Consider the following 7970-nt stretch of genomic DNA (forward strand, 5'->3'; position numbering starts at 1 on the left):
AAATAACAGTCATTGTAATGGTTCCGTAATAGAAACATAGTGGTCTCTTCCCTTTTATTACATAAAATAATAATTTCTGGAACTATATACAGAATTTGCAAAATAATATTAATTTTTCGAAATATTCATGATTTCATATTATATTTTTTATATTATTTACTTCAACAACGTAAGAATTGGTGCATTATAATGACTATCATAACTCCGTCCCTGAATATCCTGAGAATAGTCAAACAAATCAGAGCAGGTGAAAGCTTTCTTTTCTGCTGTTTCTGACGTGGCAGATTTCTGATTGCTTTAGCACTCTCCACGCAGTTTGTAAGGTTACAGCGGATGGGGTGGAGTGGGGTCGCAGATATCATGATTTGGGACCAAGCCATGGGTGGAGGGCCCGGGTCGTACGAGGGGGGATTGATGGAGATGGTACGACTACCCTGCAAGGAGCGACACGCGTGAAAGCCTGATGCATGATGGCCGCCAACCTCGGTCGCACCGCGTCACGTGGTACCCACTTGTGTACCCGGTCCTTTCTCATGCTTTTTTTTTTTGGCCTTTTTTCGATTAATTACCATAAATCATATGGTACGTGTTTAGATTAATCTTGTTCTCTATAATCTAAAACGGGTTCCTAGGTTTTCGCGGGGTTTGCCTTTTATGGGTTTCCCTTGGGCGGGCACAAGAATAAAAAAATATGGATCAGGTTCTTTATTTTGCCACGATTTTTTCAGTGCCCACCTTAAAAAATAAATTCAAAACTTAAACGGTCCTTCTACGAAGAGAGTTATCATTTCTATAATTAAAAAAATAAAAAAAATTGCGCATGGCATATCTTTTTTTTATTTTTATTTCTAAAATATATTTTTTATTGATATATCCTACGTAGCTAAGTAATATATATTGTTGCAGCTAGGGCTGGAAGTGGGCCGGGCCACACCCCTATCCAAGCTCGGCCCGAAATGATTTTCCGGGCTTCGGGCCGGGCCTAGGCCCGAATAGTTTTACAGAAACTCGGCCCGAGCCTGGCCCGAGCCCGGTCAATTAAATTTCATCCTTTGTGTAGATATTGCCTCTTCATGATGATAAAAAGAATTTTAATCCTTATACTATGCTAGACTAACACAACACCACCATCCAACTCCATAACCAAAATTCCAGACAAAGAGACCAGAGAGATCATAATTCTTTTCAGGGATCGAAAGCCCTCAGATCGCGGGGTGAGGATGGTCGAGTACGGTCGATGAGCCATTTCTATTTCGGGCTGGGTTGGAAGTGGGCTTGGGCTGGGACAGGCCCGAGCCGAGCCAATGAAATATCCGAGCCCGGCCCGAAATAGAAATTGGCTTAATCATTCAACCCGAGCCCGGCCCGAAATGCATTGAGCCTAGCCCATAGCCCGGCCCGCGGGCGGCTCGACTCGATGGGCTTTGGGCCGGCCCGAGCCCACTTCCAACCCTAGTTGCAGCTAAGGTTGGTCACTGCTCGAGGTTGGTTAAGGTTGGCCGATATCGAGATAATAATTAGGACGACCGAAAGCTGAGAAAGGACTTTAGGGTATTAAAGGTCTGTCGATGTCGATCCGAAAGGAGAGGTCGACTTGAAAAAAAAATCCGCTTGCCGAAAGGTTTTCAATAAGGGACCCTCTGATGCTTAAGTTAGCATGCAGAACTCTAAAACAACAGTGGAACAATGAGAGAGAATGAAAGTGGCAGAGGATTTGAGCGTGCTTATTTGAGAGGCCCCTAGTCCCCTCTATATATAGAATGGGATAAGAGTTCGTTACCTTAATCATTGGAAGACACATGCACGATAACAGCTGACGTCGTATGTTAACTGCATGGTAATAGCTCCTCAAGATATGCACACAGCAATAATTATGTCGATCGTGCATTTACGGCCGAGTTGGCATGACCGTGGCTGAGACCATAACTATAACTTCTTTAATGACCCTCAGCATTGCTCTGAGGTTGGCCCGGCCGAAATAACACCCCGGTCAATACCAAGGTCATTCGCCTCGAGCAAAATTGATGTTAAGGATTTTGGGACAATCGAAGTTTGAATGGCCAATATTCTTCCCATCATATATCAAATAAATTAGTCATTTAGCAAGCTAATACACATATTTAGATAAATTGATACATAGTTTCTAGAATATGATATTCACCAATATACAATATATGGCCAGGTGATACATACTTAGCAAATTAGTCATTTAGCAACCTAAGTATATATCTCCAAGAAATTTGATGTGCAGGTTCCAAAATATCATGTTCACCGATACATACTACATAGCTGGTGATACATACTCGCCGACTTCCTAATATATATTGTAAGCTTATTTAATACAAATCTAGTGTGATCCAATTCACATATTTAGGTAAATCGATACACAGTTTTCAGAATATACTTTTTACTAGTATATACTACATGGCCAGGTAATACGTACCAAGCAAATTAATCATCTAGCAAGTCAATACACACCTCTAGATAAACCATATATAGTTTTTAGAAGATGGTATTTATCAATATAGATACACAGTTTTCTAGCTTTGTCTAACATAATAAATTATATATATATATATATATATATATATATATTATTTCTTAAATTCAATCAACTCTTAGGTGCAAAGATCCTAAAAAAGAGAAAGATTTAGTGAAGAAAAAGGGACTCGAAAAATAGAAGAGAGACCTCACAGATAAGAAGAAAGAGAATAAATGGAGAGGCATGACGAGGAAGAAAAAGGATGGGGACGATCTCTTTTTATGGACAATCTCTTTTAGTGCATAAAAGATTTTTTTTTTTAAGTTATAAGATTGACGAACTCTATTGGTAGGAGTCCTACGTTTATTTAACTTTTGGATTTCCTCTTTAAGATGGGCGCTAGAGAAAACGTGATTCTATCATCCTATATGATTTTTGTTCTCTTTCCTTTCCCTACTTCTTATTAGAGATTTTTGCTGGTTATATATAAAAGTCGATAATTGGTTGAACGCTATCTACAATTTCACTAGCACTATCTATGATGTATCATCGTACCAATCTTTGATTTGGACGGATGAACCAAGCAATGAATAGATAAGTAATTAATAATAATAATTTTAAAATAATTACTATCATTGTTAAATAAAAAACAAAAAATAATAGTATATTTTTAAATCATTCAATTTTCAATTATAAATAAAAATATTTTGAGATGTTTGCTATGTGCATATAAAAAGTTTCACAAGCTCTTTTATATTAAGTTGGCAGTTTAATATGTAACACCTCTTATGCGTGACACTTATTTTCATAAGTTCCTGGAATTCGCTTTGGTCATGCGTCACAAAAAAATTTTCGTGCAAACAAACCAGTCTGCATAACATTACTTGAAAAGTATTGGTTAGAAAATTTAAATTGAAAATAAAACTATTTTATTTGAAAATAGTACAGATATATAATGATTACAATGCTAAATAATCTATTGTAATGAGTATTATTAATTGTTCTTTTGTTATTATATACAATATATACAATGGAGGTGGTCTCAAAGTATGAAAACGACCTCCATAACACTGTAACGGAGGTTGCTTTATAGCTTATTGCCGGCTTCCAATAACCGTTGAAGTCTGATGTGGAACTGTTGAGGTCTGATGTGGCGCCGGGCCCAATAAGAAAAGAAAAAGAGAAGTCATAGTGGCAGATGGCACGGTCTCGCTCGCCCGGCAGGTGAGTTGGATGTTTTGCGATGCTCATGGTAAACTTTGCCGTGCTATTTACGTTGCAACCAGGGGCGGCCCAATACATTTGGGGGCCTAAGGCGAACTCATTAGAAGAGGCCTTTTTTATTATTATTTAAATAATAAATTTTTTTTAATAAGTATAAAAATATTTTAAAATTTTTATTTAAAAATAATTCGTCTAGCTTTTTGAGAAGCAAAATTACTAATTAAACTTTTATACTCAAGATCCATTAAAATACTATTTTCAATCGATAATATAGCTAATCCATTTAATCTTTCTTGTGACATAGTTGATCGCAAATAAGATTTTATCAACTTTAATTTTGAAAAACTTCTTTCAGCAGAAGCAACTGTTACAGGTATTGTTAATAATATCCTATATGCAATGCATGCATTTGGAAAAGAATCTGTTTTTTTTATGAAACTTAAAATATCAATAGGAGTACTAGTTTCTGTTTGTAAAAATTCTTTTAAAATTTTTAACTCTGAAAACAGATCAATACTATCAATATCAGAATATTCACCATGCTTTAAAAAGTTTTCAAGATTAAGACAACACTTTTTCAAATCATCTTCATTCAAAGATTTTAACTTTCTAAAATTAAACAAAAAACCAAAAACATTTTCATATATGGTAAATTGTTCAAACCTATTTTGAATTGAAAAAATAGCTTGATCTACTATATATAAAAAGTAATCAATTCTAAAAGATTCTTCAGCTGATCTTGTTATCTCATCATCATTATTTTCATCAAAATATTTTTTTCTACGGATCATACGTTTTTCACGAAATATAGGTTCTATTTCCATTTCATTTGCAATTTCTTTATATGAATTCAAAGCATTCATGAATCCATTTTCCCTATAACTTTTTAAATAAGAAAGAAGACCTTTTAATTGATCTATAGCAACATCAATATGCATGTCTTCAGATTGTAAAATCTTACTAACTGAGTTAACAGCAAACAATATATCGTACCAAATATTCATGCCTAATAAAAATTCAAAATTTTCAATCTCATATGTAGCTAAACATGTGGCTTCACTCTTTGTTTTAGGATCTTCACTAGTTTCCGCTAATTGAACTAAGGCATCTCTTATTTTAGGAGCTTGGTTTTTAATTGCTTTGACACTTTCAATACGACTTTCCCAACGTGTTTGTGACAAGGGTTTAAGAGTTAATGTGGATATATTATTTTGTAAAATTTTCCATCGTTTTGTAGAAGAAGAAAATAAGGTATAAATTCGTTGTATCACTCCAAAAAAAGATATAGCCTTAGGACATGAGTTAGCAATATCACATAATACTAAATTTAAGTTATGACATCCACATGGTGTGTAAAACGCTCTAGAATTTATATCTAATAATCTTCTTTGTACACCTTGATGTTTTCCTTTCATATTAGATCCGTTGTCATACCCTTGTCCTCTTATATCATTAACCTCAAGTTTATGTTTTTCTATTACATTTATAAGTTCATTAAAAAGACCCTTTCCAGATGTATCATCTACTTCTAAAAATTCTAAAAAATATTCTTCTACTTTTACTGGACTTGTTGAAGTATCTACACATCTTAAAACTAGGGTCATTTGTTCCTGATGGCTTGCATCAGGAGTGCAATCAAGTATTACAGAAAAGTATTTTGCTTCTTTAATCTTTTTAATTATTATAGCTTTAATTTCAGATGCTAATATTTGAATCAATTCATTTTGAATATTATGACCTAAATAATGATTGTGAATTTCACCATGTTGAATGCGTCGAATATGTTCTTGCATTACTGGATCAAATTCTGAAATCGTTTCAATAAAACTTAGAAAATTTCCGTTATTGCTTTGATAGATCTTTTCATTCTTTCCTCGAAATGCTAAATTATTTTTTGCAAGATTTTTTACGACAGCAATAATTCTCAATAGAACTTTTTTCCAATGATCCTTCTCTTGGTTTATTTGTTCTTGAAGACTTTTATCAATTGTATTATTTTTTAGCAATCTCACTTCTAAATCAATCCATCTATTCATGCTAATGATATGTTCATTAGTTGTTTCATGACTTTTAAGCTTGATACCTAGATTTTTCCAATCCTCACTTCCTTCATTGACTAATTGACTCGTGCTAGGCTTTGAATTAAATAATTTACAACAAAAACAATATACTCTATCCAAATCTTTCGAATATACTAACCATCTTCTATCATATTTTTCACCATTAGGTAACTTACGAATGTAATATATCGTAGAGAAGTGTCTATTGTTTTCATCCTTAGGAAAATGAAAATCATAATCTCTAATTGGACCTCTTTCCACCATTAGATCTCTAAATTTTGTATCAATATTTTTCCATTGACCAGGATCATAAAAATTTGTAGAAATAGAACTAGTTCCACAATCTTTTTTCTTGTTTATCTTATCTCCATCTGATTCTTCATAGTGCTCTTCACTAGATAGTGTTTCACTAGCAATCTCATTTTTTAACTCTATTTCGGGTGTCTGTTCTGTTGCTAATTCCTGAGTTGAATTTGATGTGGTATTTTGTTTGTTTGTAACAACAAATCTATCTAGAGCTCCTTTTTGAGATTGAATGAGTTTATCGATTTTTCTTTTTTTTTTTGAGTTTTTCATACCCACAGTCATATTTTCTATTAGACATTTTAATCTATAAATAATATTATCAAACTAAGAAATTAAAAAAACACCACAAATAAATCAAAATATAAAAAACTTGATTGTGTCAAGAAAAACAAACTCGGATCCGACAAGTAGTGCCGAACTTAATTGTGTCGAGAAGAGGCCGAATAGTGCCGAACTCAACGGCGAGAAGAGGCCGAACCGCCGAAGTCACAACCAACCTACATTTGGACCCAAAAAAAAATCAATTCTACTGTCTCTAACTCGACTAAATAAAAATTAATTGGATCAAAAGATTAATTAGTAAAGTAAACTAGCTTAGGAGCTAACAGAGGAGAGACGGTGGATTAGATTGTCTGATTCTCACCGGACACCGGGAATTGGGAATCCAATTTGGGATCAGCCGATCAGTGATTCAGACACAGAGACACTCAGTGAGACAGTGAGGACTGAGGATGGTGGATTTTGGTCCTTGGAGAGTTGGAGTGAGCCGAGCTGCCGAGTGCGGACTGCGGAGTGCCGAGGAGCGGAGGAAGCCGGAGCGGCGGAGCCCGGAGGTCGGAGCCGAGGACGGCGAGGAGAGCTGGAGTCTGGAGAGGACTCCTCTCAGAGGAGATCCGGCCGGCGGGCCGGCAGCTAGCCACTCGCCCGGTCTTCCGTCGGCCGAAGCCCGAAGGTTGGAACTTGGAGGACGGGAGGAGCTGACAGCCGAGGACGGCGACGTCGGGCGTCGGCCAGGGCCCAGGAGAGGAGATCCGGCCGGCGGTCCAAGAGCTGGAGAGGAGATCTGCCTTCTTGGAGCCGGAGGAGGAGGACCGAGCCACCGAGGACGGAGCCGGAGGAGGAGGGTTCTGCCTTCTTGGAGCCGGAGGCCCGGAGCCCGGAGGCCGGAGGTCGGAGGCTCGGAGCCTCGGAGGAGCCGAGGACGACGAGTCGACGAGGAGAGATGGAGCGGTGCTGCGAGCCTGCGAGTCTGCCGAGAACGGAGAACGGGAGATTGGGAATTTGGGATTTGGGAGAAGGTTCACTGGTTCACCTATAAAAAGAAAATCACCGGCGGCAGAGAACTGAGAAGGGGGGAGAGAAGGAGGGAAGAAATGCCCGTTGCTTGTCATTTGTCACCGTAGCCGTTGCCCAGCCACTCTGCCGTTGGGGAGACGCCGAAGGCCGAAGGAGATGCACTGTAGCTGCTGAACTGCCGTAGCCGTCGGCCGTCGCCCACTGCCCAGCGCCCAGCTACGACTGTCACTCTAGGTCTCTAGCTATCGGAGATCAGGAGATGGATGGGAAAGGCAGAACGGCTCAGGGGTGGGGATGTCATCATGTCAAGGAGTTCCAGGCTTCCAGAGTTCCAGCTCGGCTTAAATAAAAAAAAAAAAACTATGCTGTGGGCTGTGGCGTGTGGGAAGTGGGGACCGTGGGGTGGGGGCGGGGGCCTTCCGTGGATTGGGGGCCTTAGGCGACCGCCTCAGTCGCCTAAGGCCCGAGCCGGCCCTGGTTGCAACGTAGGGCTTATGCAAAGAAACTAACGAGGACGTATACTATTTCCCGATCATGTATATAAAAATTGATGTATGACTAAACATACATCTATACGGATCCTCACATACTCTCTCTTTATT

General features: G+C 38.1%; 1 long non-coding RNA gene across 1 annotated transcript; it reads right to left on the reverse strand.

The window, feature by feature from the left end:
* Window positions 1-6053: 6053 nt before the first annotated feature.
* LOC120104445 lies at window positions 6054-6906 on the reverse strand. Its single transcript, XR_005506871.1, has 2 exons — window positions 6716-6906; window positions 6054-6569 (listed from the first exon to the last, which is right to left on the reverse strand). It is a non-coding gene; the product is annotated as an uncharacterized LOC120104445 (long non-coding RNA).
* Window positions 6907-7970: the final 1064 nt, after the last annotated feature.

This window comes from Phoenix dactylifera, chromosome 18, assembly GCF_009389715.1.
Source record: "Phoenix dactylifera cultivar Barhee BC4 chromosome 18, palm_55x_up_171113_PBpolish2nd_filt_p, whole genome shotgun sequence".
Taxonomy (NCBI): domain Eukaryota; kingdom Viridiplantae; phylum Streptophyta; class Magnoliopsida; order Arecales; family Arecaceae; genus Phoenix; species Phoenix dactylifera.